This window comes from Bombina bombina, chromosome 2 (assembly GCF_027579735.1).
Source record: "Bombina bombina isolate aBomBom1 chromosome 2, aBomBom1.pri, whole genome shotgun sequence".
In the NCBI taxonomy this organism is placed as follows: domain Eukaryota; kingdom Metazoa; phylum Chordata; class Amphibia; order Anura; family Bombinatoridae; genus Bombina; species Bombina bombina.
Genome location: NC_069500.1, coordinates 650174966 through 650192788, shown reverse-complemented (window position 1 = coordinate 650192788; position 17823 = coordinate 650174966).

Genomic DNA, 17823 nt, shown 5'->3' with positions numbered 1-17823 from the left:
CTTGCTTTTCCCAGAAAACCTCTGGATACACTGTTTCCAATGCAGCAAAGGATTCTGGGTAAGATATGCAAATTAGGTTCACAACTCACTTTTTTACTTCAGTCTGCTTATACGCAGACTCCCTTTACTCCATTATATTTTGTGCTTAGTGGGGGGATTTTGATAATTATATTGATTTGTCATGCATGTCTGTTATTATCTTTTCCAGTTTTAAATTAGTGAATGTTATGAACCATTATTCCCTCTTTTCTACTGAACAGATTTTAGTGCTTCTATAAAGCTGACAGTGCCTCAAGCTCTTAAGTCAGAAAAAAGTGAATGTGATTTACTATTTTATAGTACTGACAAAAATATTTTCATTTTGGAAAGTAAAAAATAATCATTTCTGCTATATGATGATATAAATGATAATGAAACCATTGGGGGCACTATTTAGCACATCCGCTTGAGCATAAACTTTGCTAGACAAGTTGAAAGTAAAAGTTTTGCGCACAAGCAAAACCGACGCGTGCTAACTTCAGATCTTCGAACAACGCATTTGCCTCATAGACTTCAATGGAGAGAATAGAAGAAAAACCTAACACTTATGGCTCGTGCGCTAACCCGACAGGAGTTATTAATATTTCACATTCCAATGTTCTTTACATACAGGAATATGTTATTTTTATTGTAAATACATATTTCTATAAATATCTGTATATACCTATGCCAGTATATCTATTCCTATAGATATATAGGTATAGATATGTATTTTACATTAACATTATCATATATGAAATGTGAAATATTTACAGTAAATACACAGTAAAACTCATTAAATATTATTATGGAATTATTATTTAGACAAACATATGACTCATTTTTATCAGATAGTATTTAACATAGTAACATAGTAACATAGTAGATAAGGTTGAAAAAAGACTGAAGTCCATCGAGTTCAACCTATAAAAATCTAAAATACTTACAAAAAGCTCCAGTTAAGCTTAAATAACCCCATTAAAATGTGACCCATTTAATACTAGCAATCATATCCATGAATTTTGTTTATATACAGAAATTTATCCAGACTATTTTTAAATGTATCTATGGTATTGGCATTCACTACCTCCTTTGGTAATGAGTTACACAATTTTATTGCTCTTACAGTGAAAAAACGTTTCCGTTGCAGGAGATTAAATCTCCTTTCCTCCAACCTTAAATTATGACCTCTTGTCAGAAATTTTTTTCTTGGAATAAACAGAGCTTCTGCCATCTCTGTATATGGGCCTTGAATATATTTAAATAAAGTAATCATGTCACCTCTCAAGCGCCTTTTTTCTAAAGAAAACAGACCCAGTTTGGCTAGCCTCTCCTCATAGGTTAATTTCTCCAATCCCCTTATTAGCTTTGTGGCCCTTCTCTGAACTTTTTCTAGTTCTGCAATATCTTTTTTAGCAATTGGTCCCCAGAACTGCACTCCAAACTCAAGGTGAGGTCTTACCAGGGCTTTATATAATGACAGAATTATGCTTTCCTCCCTTGAATCAATGCCTCTTTTAATACATGCTAGTATCTTATTAGCCTTTGAAGCCGCTGCCCTGCATTGTGCACCCATCTTTAGCTTGTTATCTATTACTACTCCCAAATCCCTTTCCTCCTCTGTTTGGCTAAGTCTTGTCCCATTTAAAAAATACGTAGCCTGCTTATTTTTACTTCCAAAATGTAGAACCTTGCATTTTTCCGTATTAAATCTAATTTTCCATTCACTTGCCCATAGTTCTAATTTTAGCAAATCCCTTTGTAAAGAGAGTTCGTCCTACTCTGACCTTATGACCTTACTTAACTTAGTATCATCTGCAAAAATAGAGATGTCGCTATTTAATCCTTGCTCCAAGTCATTTATAAAAATATTAAAAAGAACAGGGCCCAGTACTGATCCCTGGGGGACGCCACTGATTACCTTTGTCCAATCTGAGTATGATCCATTTACTACTACTCGTTGCTCCCTATCTTTTATCCAGTTATTTATCCATGATTTATATGAGTCAAACAGAAAGATACAAATCATAGTGCAACTCCGATTCAAGGCAATTTAATATTTAAAAAGCGCTTCCTCACAGAGATAAAATATTACACTCTAATGTAATACTTGTATCAGCATAACATAAAGTAACCTCTTGTTAGGGAATATTATGTGTCCCATAGATGTTGTTCCTCCGAGAACCGTTTCAATGTAGCGTCCTCCTTCCTCTTTGTTTTTTTTTATGCTGGCAGGTAAGTTCCCTAGTCGTCACAAAGGCTAACACCCGGATTGTCATGTGGATTGTGATGTCACAAACTGCTTCTATGCGTTTTGTCGACTGTGGTCAGACTTTCTCAAGAAGAAATGTTCTGTTCGTTAGCTTCCAATTAGTCCTATATATAACCTGCTGTAATGCTCCCTCATCCAGTGCAACATCCTGCAGTACCAACGGCAAATTCCTTTTTTTTAAAATAAAGTGTTTATATAAGTGTAACAGTATATTTTAATGTATTTATGGTGCAACTGTTTTATATTCCTAACCCTTCATGAGAGGTCTTCAGTCATGCTTACCCGACGACATTAAAGTTGGTTGCACTCAAGTAAACGCAACTTGTAATACGGTGCAAATTAATGTGTACGTAATATTCTTATATCATGTATAACACTAGTGCACCACTTGTAATCTACCCCATTATCTTTATATTGCCAAATATCTAGAAATTAGTAAAATGTTATTAAATTTCAAATTTAATTTTAGTAAAATATTGTTTCCAAAATATAAAACTGTCCATTAACCTGGAATAGTCAAATAGCTCATATTAGACATCTAACTCTAAAAGTTTTTAAAAATGCTACCAAATTTGTTGGAAGTCAATTATAAATCCCACTTCTGTAAAATACCCTATTTAAGCCACAGTATTAAGTAATTGTCTATCAATATGTCACCAAAATACAGTCTTACAGCAAATCATCAGTGTCTTTCTAAGGTCTTTTGGTGTTTAAAGGCTGAATGATTGAATTTTTTAATAATGAAACAAGCTTCCATCTCTTCCTTGACCTTTAAGTTCCCTTTGGTATTACTTCCATCCTTATTAAACTGCACTAAGGACAATATTTCTTCTTTCCTTGGGTTTCTAATAGCATCATTATTTTTCTGTTCTTTAAGTTCTCTACATAAAATTTGCTTTTCTTTTCATTTATTTCTTTTTATAATTTTTTTATTGGAGAATAAAAAGATAGAATACATTGGACAGAAAAAGAACAGGGTCTCTTGCATGAGACAATATTACAATCTAGAATTCCCAGAATAAGGGATCTTTGACAGTAATTATATAAATCAAACTCACAAAATAAAAAAAAGAACAAAATCATGAATCCAGGTAGGTTTTAACTCTAGCGATAACACTCACAAAATTATATGAATCACTTCGATCAAAATTTCAGAATTATGTGTCCATCTAAAGAGTGTCAACTTTCATATACAAAAATAAAAAACATTATAAACAGTTAATTTAATTTTTACTTTGTGAGTGACATTTACAAACTTATATATATTAATTCAGACCTTATTCTAGAGCGTACACCTGTCTCAAGTATTATCATAAAGGCTTAAAGACAAAGCACATGGCAAGCAAAGTTTAGACTAATAAAGCCTCCTAGGGCCTAACAGGAACAATGATTAAGGAAGTGGGAGGGGAAATAAAGGAGAAGAAGAAAAAAAAAAAAGGGAAATCACAACCTTATTACCCATTTTCTTAGCTTAAGCCACAAAGGACTATCTGCTATTTCCTCCCTTGGCAGAGCTTCCCTCTCTTTCAAACAGAGGAAGGAAAGATTGAAAGTATGTGTCTTTGGATATTGGGAGAAGAGGTTTTGATTATATTTTCCCATTTTGAGATAAAATTGTAAACACTCGAGTCGGACTGCGTATCAACTAGATTTTGTTCTAAAGTAATTTGGTGATAAATTTTATCTAGAAATTCCTTAAAACTGAATGGTTTTCAAGATTTCCAGTTCTTTAAAATTTGCTGTCTGACCAAGAAAATCACTGTTTTAATAAGATTCGAGTTGATACTGTTGGGTATTTTATCAGCTAGAAAAGTTACCTTGAGAATATCAAATTCTATCCTGTGAGTTGATCTAGTGGATAGCCAGAATGCTACTTTCAACCAGAAAGCTGTGAATAATATCAGCTCTAGAGAAGCCACATTTAGATCAGTTTGCACTCTCAGGGTCCCGTTTTGAGAGTATTAGCGGGGTCAAATAAGCTTTATGAAGAATTTTGTAATGTGACTCTCTCCAAATAAGTGATGGTGTGGTAGATAGAGATATTTAAGTTAATCATATTGTTGTCTATATTTGGAAAGGATATATCTTGCCACTTTTCTAGTAAGGTTTGAATGGTTTCTTCTCCTTCTGTTTTAAGCAGCATCTTATACCAGTTTAACAGATGGTGATTATCTTGTTTATAAATGTTCAGCCATGAGTATAGGGGATACCAGTCCTCCTCAAGGCTTCTGCCAGTCTGTAAGAGACTTAATAGATAGTGTCTGGCTTGTAAGAAGGCAAATAAATCATGATTGTCTAAGTCAAATTCCAGTTTCAGATGTTGATGAAATTTAATTGACCTGGAGTCGGAGTTGATCAATTGACATGGACAGAATGGGCCTTTATTCTCCCATCTTAAGAACACCTCAGAAGAGTTACCTTCAGGAAAGTTAGGGTTGGCTCTAAATGTTAAAAACTTAGAAATGTTGTTTATCCCCAGACCCCAACTGTCTCAAAAATGTGTGCCACGCTGCAATTACATTACTTATACAGATCATCTCTCTAGTTAAAGGGACAGTCAAATCCAAAAAAACTTTCATGTTTTAAATAGGGCATGTGATTTTAAACAACTTCACAATTTACTTTTATCACCAATTTTCCTTTGTTCTCTTGGCATTCTTAGTTGAAAGCAAAACATAGGAGGTTCATATGCTAATTTCTTAGACCTTAAAAACTGCCTCTAATCAGAATGCATTTTGACCACTAGAGGGCATTAGTTCATGTGTTTCATATAGATAACATTGAGCTCATGCACGTGAAGTGACCTAGAAGTGAGCACTGATTGGCTAAACTGCAAGTCTGTCAAAAGAACTGAAATAAGGGGGCAGTCAGCAGAACCTTAGATACAATGTAATTACAGAGGTAAAACGTGTATTATTATAACTGGGTAATAGGTAATAAAGGGATTATCTTTCTTTTTAAACAACAAAAATTCTGGTGTTGACTGTTCCTTTAAGGCTGGACGAAGTTTACTATCTGAGTGAAGTAGATTATTTAATGAAAAAGGGCGAACTAAATTAGATTCTGATTCCCTTTAAGAAAGATATTGGGTATCCGTTAACCATTCTGCTGCAAATTTGGCTAGAGAGGCCCAAATGTAATATTTAATGTTGGGGAGTGCAAAACCTCCAAACTTTTTTAACTGTTAGAGTTTTTTTACAGCTAATCTTGGTTTCGTTTTACCCCATAAAAAAGTCTTCAGTGCTGAGTTTATATTTTGAAGGTCTCTCCTCGAGACAAAGATGGGGAGGTGTTGTAGCTTATATAGTAATTCAGGAAAAGCAACCATTTTAAAGAGACTGATCTTCCCCAAGAGTGAGAGCGGAAGGTTAATCCACTTCTATAAGAGAGAAGTGAACTTCTTGATAGTTTCGGGAATGTTTAGCTTATACCATTCTGTCTGAGTAGTATAGCGAAGGGTTCAATCGCTATATTAAATAGAAGAGGGGATGGCGGGTAGCACGGTATTGTTCCTCTATGAAGCTTAACGTCTCCAGATATGAGGTAATTGACAAGGATAGCTGAAGTAGGATTATTATATATATTTTGGATATAAATAAGAAAGTTACCTTGGATTCCAAACTTAGTTAAAGAAGTAAACAAGTTTCTTTCAGCATCTATGAGAATGGCAGTGAGAATGGCAGCGTCTGACTGTGGAATACATTTTTTATCTTTACCTTTGTCCCAGAAATAATCTAAAACCAGAAGAGTTTTGCGAATGTTTGCAGATGAATTACGACCGACCATAATACCTGTTTGGTCAGGGTGAATGAGGTTAGGTAAAACTGTTTGGAGTCTCTAAGCGAGGATACTGGCTAGAATCTTGTAATCTGAGTTTAAGAGTGATATTAGACAGTAAGCACTGAGACAAAGGGGATCTTTCAGTTTTTTTAAGATTAAAGTAGTAAGAGCTCTTTTAAAATAATAGGAAGGTATCTTTCCATGAGAATACTATTGATTAAATAAAACTTACAAAGTATAGACAATATCAGGAGCTAGAATTCTATAGAATTCATTGGGTATTTGATCTGTGCCAGCTGCTTTATTTAAAGATAAGGCCTTAATAGCTGCCAATATCTCTGGTTCTGTGATAGGTTAATTGAGGGCTAAACATTCCTGAGAATATATAGTAGGGGTACAAATCTGGTGCCAAAAGTCCTCTTTATTTTGAGTATCAATTCTATCTTTATTGTAAACTTTCTGATAATATTTGTAAAATTCATTAGATATATCCAGGGTCTCAGAGAAGGATGCAGCTCCAACCTTGATAAGATCTATCCAATTAGATTTCTTATATGCTTTCGCCATGTTAGCGAGATTCTTGCCAGATCTGTTTCCAAACTAAAAAAAAAAGTTGTCTCTTTAACTCTTCCCTAGAAGAAGTTTGGATTAAGAAAAGGTCCCTTTCTTTACAAGCGGACGTATATTTAAGCCAATTACTCCTGGTAGAATTAGTTACATAGGCATTAAATCCGTTCATAACTTGATTAGAGAGCTGATTTTTCCTGGCCAATGTTTTCTTTTTAAATGTAATCATAAATGCTTTAATTTCCCCTTTTAGAGCGACTTTGGCTTCTTTCCAGAAGATTTCAGGTTTGTCTTTATAATCTTGGTTTTTAATAGAGTATTCTTGCCATTTGTTTTTCTGCCAGAGTTTAAATTTCTCATTATTTAACATGAATTTAGGGGAAAAAAAAGTTATTGGTTGCCACCTTTTATCGGCTACTCTGTAAATAGAGAGAGTAATCTGGGCATGATCTGAGATGATAAAATCTTTGATATCAGCTTTCAGATCCATGGAGAGCATATTCTCTGAGACCAAGAACATATCCAACCGCGAGAACCTTTTATGTGTTTGCGAGATTCGCATGTGTAAGCTTTAGTATCTGGATGGAGGTTTCACCATATATCTTTAATTTTTAAGGTGTCTCTAAAAGTCTTTAAAAGAGTAGTCTCTCTCTTATACTTATGGAGGGCATGGGGACACAGTTTACTTCTATCAATCAGAATTTTTGCCACCATATTCAAGTCACCAGCAACAATTAAATTTTGATCTGTAAACCATAATAACTTGATTTTAATTGAATTCCAGAAATCCGGATCGTGGTTATTGGTTCCATATATGTTACATATGATATAGGGGATGCCTAATATAGTTAAGTGAGCAATAACATATCTACCATTGATGTATTTAGCAACATTTTTAAACTCATAGGAGAGATTTTTATTCAAAAGAATCGCAACCCCGCATTTCCTCCCTACACTATCTGCTGCAATAACTTTGCCTATCCAGTTAGTTTTCAATTTATTAACTTCAGGTGATTTTTACTTGGTTTCTTGTAATAGGGCGATATCGGTTTTTAGATCTCTAAGGTGTTTAATGATGGCTTTCCTTTTCATGGGAGAAGAAATGCCCCCAACATTCCATGATATCATATTAAAAGCATACATTGAAAATCATAAGGAAGAATAAAAACATGGCCGACCATAGTGACTGCCTGGGGGGGGGGGGGGGAGGAAAAAGGGGGGACAGAGGAAAAGAGATAAAAACAAGGTAAACATAGTCTATAGACAACCTTTTGATCATTGTACTTGTTTAGAGAAATCATGAGCTTCTCTCGGGGAGGAGAAAATCTTCCATCCCTCTTTTGTGTTGACTTTCAATTTAGCTGGGTAGATTATAAAAGCTTGCATGCCTTTATCAATAAAGAATGTACACATTCTGTAGGTTGCATCTCCTTTCTTTTACTTTGAGTTTCAGCAGAGATATCCTGGAAGATGAGAACTTTCTTATTATATTCAACAAACACCTCTCATTTCTTTTTTAAAATACCTCATAATTTTACTTTTGTCTTGAAAGTTTAGCATTTTTATGATGACCAGCCTGGGGCCCTGCCTAGTATCTTTTCTGTATATGCTGGTCCCTATCCTATGAACCCTTTCCACAACTAAAGGTGGATCGTTTGATGGTATATCTAGCAGTTTTGGGAGGGTAAAAGTAAGGAAGTGTATAAGATCATCAAACTCTTGTGTTTCAGGAAGGCCTATTATTCGTAAATTATTACGCCTTGAGCGAGCTTCAATTTTAGAGAGTTTATCCTGTAGTTTTAATAGTTCTTTATTGTCCTCTCTTTGAAGCGATTCAAAATAAAGAAACTGATCCTCAAGGTCAGAGATACGTGATTCTGCCTCTGTAAGCCTATTGGCATATTGTTTGACATCGCTTGAAAGGGAGGCCACATCTTTCCTAATCTGTTCAAACTGAGGGAGAATAAGCTCAGAGATTTTTTTAATGAGGTCATGTTGGTCATCTTTATATGATGGAGAAGAACCATAATCTATACTTTCTTATGTAGGCTCTTAAGCCTGTTTGCCTTTTCTGTCCCTGTTTCTCCCAGCCATTGAGGGTGATTTAGGTTTGGTGTTAGTGATACATTTCTCCATAGGAGAGAAAGTGTGAATCAAGCCAAAAAATAAAGTGGGAGGAATAACAAAGAAAATACTGTATAGATGTTGATATGAGTGAAATTGTGTGAGGAAGTGATAAATAAATGGTGAGGGGAAAAAAAAAGGTGAGCGTGAAAGTGAGTAGGGAGGAGGAATCAAGTTTTTATCAAAAGGATATGGTAATAGTGAGGCAAGCTGATCTAGCAGTTAACAATACAAGAGCTCAATATGACAGGCCTTAAAGTGGATATTAATGTGTGAAAAACTCCCTACAAGCTAGATATATGGATATAATGTGGATGTATTTCAAAAGGTGTTAAAGTGTGTTAAAAAATACATAACTGTTTGAAATATGAATAATCAGCACAACAACCAAGATAACAATTATTTCTTTTATCATAAAGATGGGTTTCAAGTCAAGTGTAAAAGTTTAGCAAGAATAGAAAAATCAGAAACATTCATGATTATAAAAAATTATACTATGCAAAGCACAGAGGTTCAGTATAATTGGGAAAAATCTGGCAGACCCCCTATGGCTGAGGTGGTTATTGGTTAAGATTCTAAAACGGCAATAATATACGGTGTGAAAGAACCAACAGTAAATCCACAGTCAAGGTTTAACTTTACTTCTTTTTTGCTTATATTTAGAAAAGAATATAGCCCATTAGGATTACTGGGGTGGAGGAGAGGTCCTGTACTTAAGATCTATATCAGGAACTAGTATAGAGTACTGATAAGATGAAATAATAAAAACTGATAACAGGGTAAGGGATAAAGCAATGATAACACTTTTTTTTGTTTTTTTTTTGTTGTTTTTATTTTCCCTTGTGTTTTTCCCTTTTTCCAACCGCGGGCCAAAAACTAGTCAAAGCAGGATAGTTGGGCCGTATCAAGGGTGTAAGAAACTAGGAATTGAGCTTTACAGGAATACACAGTTTTGAGAAAAAAAAAGTAAGTTAGAGGTGAACTCTTCATAACATATTAACAATATAACTAGTAATACTGAACTGTAATGAGAAAAAAAACACCAGCAAACAGTTAACACACAAGTAGACTGCATGGATGCTTAAAAAAATAAGAAAAGGGTCACTGGATAGTTCCAGAGAAAGGAGGGTCATGCTCCAAGTTCCAAGACCAGGGATATTAGTCAAGGTGTTTAAGGGTTAAACTTTATGACACAGTCATAAGAGTATTTCCCTGACCTTACAGCTGAGAATGAGGGGGAAAAAAGTTTATTTTCTCAGTTTACAGGATACCCTTTACAGGCTAGGAGTCTTTAGTATTACGTAGGGAGGTAAAAGAGATTCCAAGCAGAGCTAATATCCAATTTAGCTAGGGATCCAGAGTAGTTGTAGGGTTAAAAAAAATTAGTGGTATTAAGCAGTCCCAATGTGGTGTGTTGCTGGTGTCTTCACTGGTGTAGATGGATTCAATCAGTTGAAGACCAGAGAGTCCCTTAAGAGGACTAGAGAATATATTTTGGCTGAATTAGAGAATCCCTCCCCAGACTCAGTAACCAGCATACCAACTATGCAGACAATTAGAAGGAAGAAAAAAATGTGCCGGTCTCACCTAGGATTTTCCAGAAGTAACGTCTGCTGACAAGGAAGACACAGCCAGAACCTAGCTGTGGCCAAAAAGCATCGCCATATGTTTAGGGAATCCGAACTTTGGCGTGGGAGTTCACGTGCTTGCAGCACCAGTTAGGGGTAGCTCCTGAGGTCCGCAGTGGGAGGGGAGAGATGGAGTACTTTCTGCTTCTCACCGGATCGTCTCCGCGGCCCAGCGGCAGGCCTCACTGCTGTTTTCCCCTTTAGATGTCTATGCTCCGCTGTCTACCTTTGCAGATTAAGTGGAAAGGCTCAGTGGCATACTTGGAATGCTGTAGTGCCCAGCTCGAGGGATTCGAGGCAAGGGCTGAAGCGTGACGTGCTGTCTCTCCACAGCAGTAGAGTCAGGTTGCAGCATCTGCGTAGCGTGAAGCTAACCGGAAGTCACTTTTTCTCCTATCAGATTTTAAAAAAACTCTTCTTTATTAGTTCCTTAAAATTTTGAGAAATTTCAATAATTCATTCTTTTATCTGCAAAATAGAATTGTGGCAGACCTCCTAGGTTTGGGAAAAAAATAAATCAAATGCCAAGCATACAATTATATTAAATATCATTACAATATAGTCTCAAGAAAAGAAATAATATATATATAAAAAACTAAAATCAAACCATAAGAGAATAATCCATAAATTGTATTTCTAAATATTTAGCAAAATATATTTATACATTAGGAAAGGGAAAGAAAATTAATTATATTTACCCACTGTTTATATGTTTAGAGAAATTGTTTTTTTTAATAAAAAATAGATAAAATAAATCAAATTGAACATCCGTGCATGAGTATTTAATCTGATTAAAAAAAATGAAAACCTGTATCAGTGTTTTTCCTTGCTGAAATTTTTATATATACATTATTTTCATAGATAACAATATCTGTGTATGCCTATTCCACAGGTTACACAGAGTACACAAGGACTGAAAATAGAGATAAAGGAAAATAATGAAGGGTTAGCCTGCAAAAATGCACTTTTCATGAATTTAAGAGCTCTACATAATGCATCTAAAAACATGGAAGGATTTTATATTTCTTATGTCTTTGGGGGCCTATAAATATCTAACAGAAATGTCTCCCTAGATCACTAATTTTTGAGACATGTAGCACTGTGATTGGGGCAGAAAATGTTCAACGCTGCGCAGTTCATATACTTTAGATTAAACTCCAGTGCGCTAAAAAAGCTTATTATTCATCACATTTTACAAATTCATAAAATAAAAAATTAATACAAGAAATGTCTGGATTAAATCTTCTAATTACAAGGTATTTATGCTTAAACTGTTTGCTATTCAGGGTATATACAAAGACTAGAAGAGGGAGAAGAGAATCATATTGACAGGACAAAGCCTGTGCCATAGCTCCCCCTCATTTCAACAGAACCCCTTACAAAGCACCACTAACATTTAATCATTTATTTTTATAATATCTAATTAATAATAGATACTAAACAAAATCTTATTTTTTTTTTACTATTTTAGTCTGAGGAAGGGCAGTTTCTTATTTCTAGACATAAGAATGATGATCATAGAGACTAAAAATCAGATTTTTATTCTTCAGTCTTTCCAGTGATACAGTTATACTGGTACTGGTTATAGAGGCGAAATACTGTAGGGCTGGATTGGTGGTACCTCTTGAATGCCAGGCCCTATCTCAGCTGAGGTTGTATCAGCATGTGAGATGGGTACAATGGGGTCCATTTATTAAAGTTTCAGCAAGTAGAAGCGGGTGTATGTCAGAATGTCTGCGTGACTTTGAGCCATCCGAAATTTATCAATATTATCGCTGGATATCTTTGCCTTAATCTCGCACAATAGGTGGCAAATATTGATACATTAGAAGCCAGACTAGATGGTGGATTTATTAAAATGCCTTATTGAAGGTATTTTTTTTCCTACTTGACAGCCAGCAACACATTCTTGTGGGAAAGTTGTACATGCGACATGTATAAAAGTGGGCGCAAGTATATTTCATTTCAATTTCTATTTCTATTTGTGTCACAACACGCTTATTAGAAGGCTAATTATGGTAGATGCTGGATGCGCTAAATGTGGCTGTAATGTGCAATTCTTCTACCAGCAGAATGTAGTTTTAGTGAATTGGTTACTGCAGTATTATGACTACATAATTGGAAAATGGATTAGCCAAACCTCTGGTGTGCACAAAAATGGAACTCTGGGACAAAATAAGCCTGGAGGTGTCTGTTCAAGGAATTGTTCATAAAGACGTCCATACCTGTAAGAAGCATTTTTCTAACATTAAGAGGATCATAAAGGGGAAGCTGTCCAAAAAACCCCCCAAAAAGCTTGCTGCACTGGTGGTGGCCAAAGATATTTTGCACAGCTCAACGATTATAACCACCGTATAGTAGTATGTCATACTTGTCGCAAATAGGCTGGAGTAACAAAATTAATAATTTAGTAATTATTATAAGTTTAATATTATTTTAAGTTTAACCTCTTTGGCCAAATGGATGTCTATCTATGTCATGCGGTACATAGCCCATAATACCGCATAATGTAAACCTATGTCTATACTGCTGGAAGATCAAGCAGTCTCAGTTTTAAAGTGGCAACTGAGACTTGCTGTTCCTGGGCTTCCAGCATCTGTCTTTATATAATAACGTAGCATGATCGGTGCTCCATTACCATATGAAGACATATTGCAGGATTGTTACAGACAGTGACATGGTTTGTGTCACTGTGTGTAACAATCTCCATTGGTGCCAGCAGGAGGTGTGGGAGAAAAGACAGAAGGCGGGTGGGCTGCCCAGTGGCTCAGGGGGGGAGGGGCCCTATGCTACAGAAAAATATTGAAGGGATAGGGAGGGATGGGACACTGCACTATAGAAAAGGGGTTGAATTGGGGGGGTGGAGGTACCCTATATAACAATCATTGGAGGGCACTACACTACAGAAAAAATAAGAAAATAATATGAAAATGAAAAGCAAAATTAAAAATATATATAAAGTAGATACTGGCAGACCACTGCTCCATATCTTGTCCGCCTGCTCTGCATCCTATACGATCTGGCTGATTGACACCCCCTGCTAGCGTCCGATTCGCTGCGAATCTGCAGGGGGCGGCATTGCACAAGCAGTTCACAAGAACTGCTTGTGCAAAGATAAATGCTGACAGCGTATGCTGTCGGCTTTTATCGATGTGCAGCGCACATGATACACGCACATCGTATCATGTCCACTCGCATTTTCATAAATTGGCCCCGATAAATGTAAATAATTTTAGTGAGAAACCCCAAATTTGTGAAAAAGTTAACAATTTTGTTTGTATGATCACATTTTGTGGGGAAATGGTGTATGTTCAACAGCATTTCACAATCATAATAATTTATCCTTTTTTATTTTTGCAGGGGAACTTGGAAGGTATTCTAGCAAACTCTGGTTTATCAGGTATTTTTCAACTATATTTTTTACAAGTAATGATATTAACTATATAAGATACATTTAAAACTCTTTAGTGTAGCTATTATTGAAAAGATTTATAAGTGCCTGATGTGCAAAGCACTATTTTATTGATTTTAAGTAAAGGTTTAAATGTCCAGCACAGAATTATGAATTGTACTGCATCCTGTAAGAATTTTAATTCCTTTTTTTTATAGTACATATGTGAGTAGATAGGGAAATAAAGCATCTCCGTAGCTGTTTAAAAGAGCCTGCTGTCAAATGCGCTGTATCACTGATCCAACAAAAGGCTACATTTTACATAATGGTGATGATGTTGCAATATGCCACATGGTCGGTTTCCTAAGGGGCTACTGAGATGACCAATGGCAAATGATGCAGGCCATCGGTGTGTATGGAGGCTATGGGCAGGTTGGTGAATGTGATTGCCAAATCTATGAGGAGGAATTGAATATCAATCGGAAACGTTTAGACTTTGAAAGAAAACAGTTTGAGTGGCAGCACCAAATGGACAGGGAGAATGCACATCAATCACGTGTACTGATGGATATCATTAAAGGGACCATGAATAGTGTGCTGCAGCTACTCAAAGACATTAAGAAATAACTGCTGAATGCACAATTTTTTTTATCCTGTTATTGATTATGTTTTTACAACAGTGAATGTTTCCGCTGCACCACTATAACTCATAACATTATTTAATTTAATTATTAGTTAATGTATTTGAGAAATAAGGAAGAAAAAAAGACCAAGGAGGAGGTATTCATGAGCTTATGAGAGACTTTATAGAGTAAATTAAGCCAGGGTACTTAAAGATACATTAATGGATCATACATATTACTGATAAACATATGTTTAAATTAAAATAGTGTAGGGCCCTCTCTAGCCGAAAGCAGACCTAAGGGCTTATGCTCTTAGGAACAAAGTGTGTGTGTGTGAGATGAATGCAACATTGTTGCAGTTGGTGTCTGAAACTTCAGGATGGATTGTGCTCACAGAACTTCTGTTCTTCTTCGCAGGCTCCAGGATGGTGCTCTTAACTTGCCTTGTCAACCATCATCTAGAAGACAATAGTAGGGTAATGGGGAGGTGAAAGGCCCAGTTCCCACTACTTGTGATGCTGCTAATTCTCACCTTCACACAGCTTCAATCTCCCTCTTTCCTCCCATCTGTTTCCCCCCTTCCCCCTCCTTTAATTGAGGACTAGTCCTCAGATGGATCTGATTTGAAGTGTCCCTTGGAACTGGGTTATCTGGGTTTCAAGGGGCCCGTGGGTGGTCAAGGGGTAGGCGGGACTCCTACGGAACATTCCTCTGTGACTGCAGAGGCAGCTTCTCCCATTGAAGAATGATTTTTATAACCCCCCTCTATTTTGCTTATCCTCTGCATTGAAGGGCTTAAAACTTACCTCCACCGTTGTCCACTTCTGAGGTGGGGTCGGCATCAGTAATTCTCCCAGGTGAGTCAATTGCTGTGGTGGTAACTTTAATACAGTCACTGGCAGCAGTCCTTTTGCAGTTGGAGATGTTTTCAGGTGCGGTGATCCTTTCACAGTCATCGTCACGTGTGTTGGTGCTACATCCAAGATGGCGGTGACGACTTCCAGAGGTGGCCTATGTTCATTTTTGGCAATACACACGGCAATTACATCACAGAGGGTAAGGGCAGGAAGGCCCAGTGAAGTCCCAGGAAGTAAGGTGCCATGTCCTCATCGCCAGGAAGAGATGGTAAGAGAGGGGTACCTCAGGCAGGGACACGAGCTTTGCGGAGTGGGGTGGCTTTGGTGAACCATTGGGTGAGCACCTATGTGGGCCTACTCTACCACTCTTTCGAGGGCATGGAATTAATGAGCCCAACCGGGCTTCAGAGCACAGGAATGTAGCCTGTGTGGATGTAAGGACACAGGAGTTGTATTGTGTGGGGTGACAATGGCTCTATGTAACTGCGGGTACAATGGGGCTGTGGTTGGGCCTAGTGCATATAGGGGTGTGCTTGTTGTTTGGCTGGGTCAGGTGTGACTGTAGGTGCTGATGTATATCACTCTGGGCCTGGAATAGACTTGACCCCTGTGCCTAGAGACCTGGAGCATGGTGCGATTGGCACTGGGTTTTGGAAGAGAGGTGGTGTAACTACTAGAAGTACACACACTACATTCCTGTGTCCTCACATCCACACCAGTCACAATCCTGTGCTCAGTAGTCTGGTGGGCTTATTAACTCCATTCCCCCGAAGTGCTGTAAAGTAGACCCACACAGGTGCTGGAGGAGACTTTGATTGGTGATGCTAGCAGGGGCACTGCAGTTAAGGTGAATGGGGAGATAGTAACAGACCTGAGAGTGTGGGAGCAGTTTTTAAGTGAGTTTAATGGAGTTTATCTATGGTGGGAGTGGCCTCTTTCTAATCAGCTATTGCATTTGTTTACCAATGCAGCAGGGGCTTTAGGCTATGGAGCCTACATGGATGGGGATTGGAGTGCGGAGCTATGTTCTGCCGATTGTTGTGGCAGTAAAACTGTGGAACATGCTTTGTCATTGTTTGGTAAGTTATTCAAGTTTTCGGATTTAACTAGGGAATTGTTGTTGAGGCAGCTGGTCAAAGGCTGGTGCTCTTTGAGGCGTGCAGGTGCAATTCAAGGGAGCCTGTTGCTTTGTTTCGTGTTGTTTTTGCTAGGGTGCTGGAGATCTCAAAGATTTAGGTCCTATATCAGTGTGCTCAGTTGCAATAATGAGGTATCTGGAGACTGCTGAGCTACTTGCTCAAGTTGTTATGGTTTGATGTTTTGGTTCTTTGTTGGCCACAGTGGTGGCCTTACTTTTTTGTTTGTTTTGCAGGACAGTGTTCCGTTCATGGTACAGTTAAAGTCTGGACAGTTGGACACTCATATGTGCACTGTGCGTACATCAGGTCCCAAGCAGTTCCAAAGGGTGGTGAGTTAGGATTCCAGATGTCTAGAATTGCTGTGTGGTGGCTTGGCCGTAGGGGGCTGTGCTTTCACGAGCTGCCAGTGTTGCTACAGGATAGCCTATCGCACGTGGGGATGTTCACAAGTGATGGTGATTCATCTGTGAAGCGATAACCTGAGGTCAATGCCCACTTTAGATCTTATCAGGAGAATAAAAGCAAACCTTAGATGGTTGCGTGCGTGGTTGCCAGTGGTGTTTATGGGATGGTCAAAAGTCACCCATAGGCTCCAGTGGAAGCATATGGTCTATCATAAGGTAACCTTTAGTGTGAGGAAGAAAGTGAATAGGGAGATGAGCAAGGTTGCTAGGGAGCTAGGGGGTTTCATTGTTCAATACAAAAAAACTTATGGCAGGAAACAATTCATTGTACCACCCTAATGGCGTTCACTTAACTGATCTTGGCCTAGAATTGTTCCTAGCTAATATAAGGAGGGCATTGTTTCAAATTGTTAGTACCCCTATTTAAGTTATTGTGGTGGTGGCGAGAATCTTGGGGCAGAACCTCTTTGGCAGTTGGTCGTGGACCAGACATCAGGCAGAGAGTGGAACAAGTGAGGGACCTTAAAACAGGAGTGACGCCTTTCATGAATGGGCTTGGGGGTGCGAGAGGCTTAATAGCTCCTAACGTTGTTGCCTCTGTTAAAGGGTGTAGAGCCGGGCTCCGCTCTGTGTCAGCTTGTCTGGGCCACTGACCATCTAGGCATAGGCTAGTAATACTACTTATAGTTTAGGGCCAGATTTCTGCCATAATGCTGTAATTTTCTATGTTTTTGTGTTGATTTTAATAAATGCATTCAAATTGTTTTTCACTTCCAAACTATCGGTGTCAGTGTATTATTTGTTATATTGAGTTAATTTAAGTTAAGGGCTTTTGTTGTTACACATTGCAAATTGATAGGGAATTTATTCCCTTCATCCGAGTAACTGCTTGATCAGTGCAGAAACTCATTTTTATCTGTCCCTTGGTCAAAGCAAGGTATATATAAAAGAAGCATGTGTACTCTGAGCACAGTTACTGTGCAAGCGGAGAAAATCCCTTTAAATTATAAGCTTTTTGTT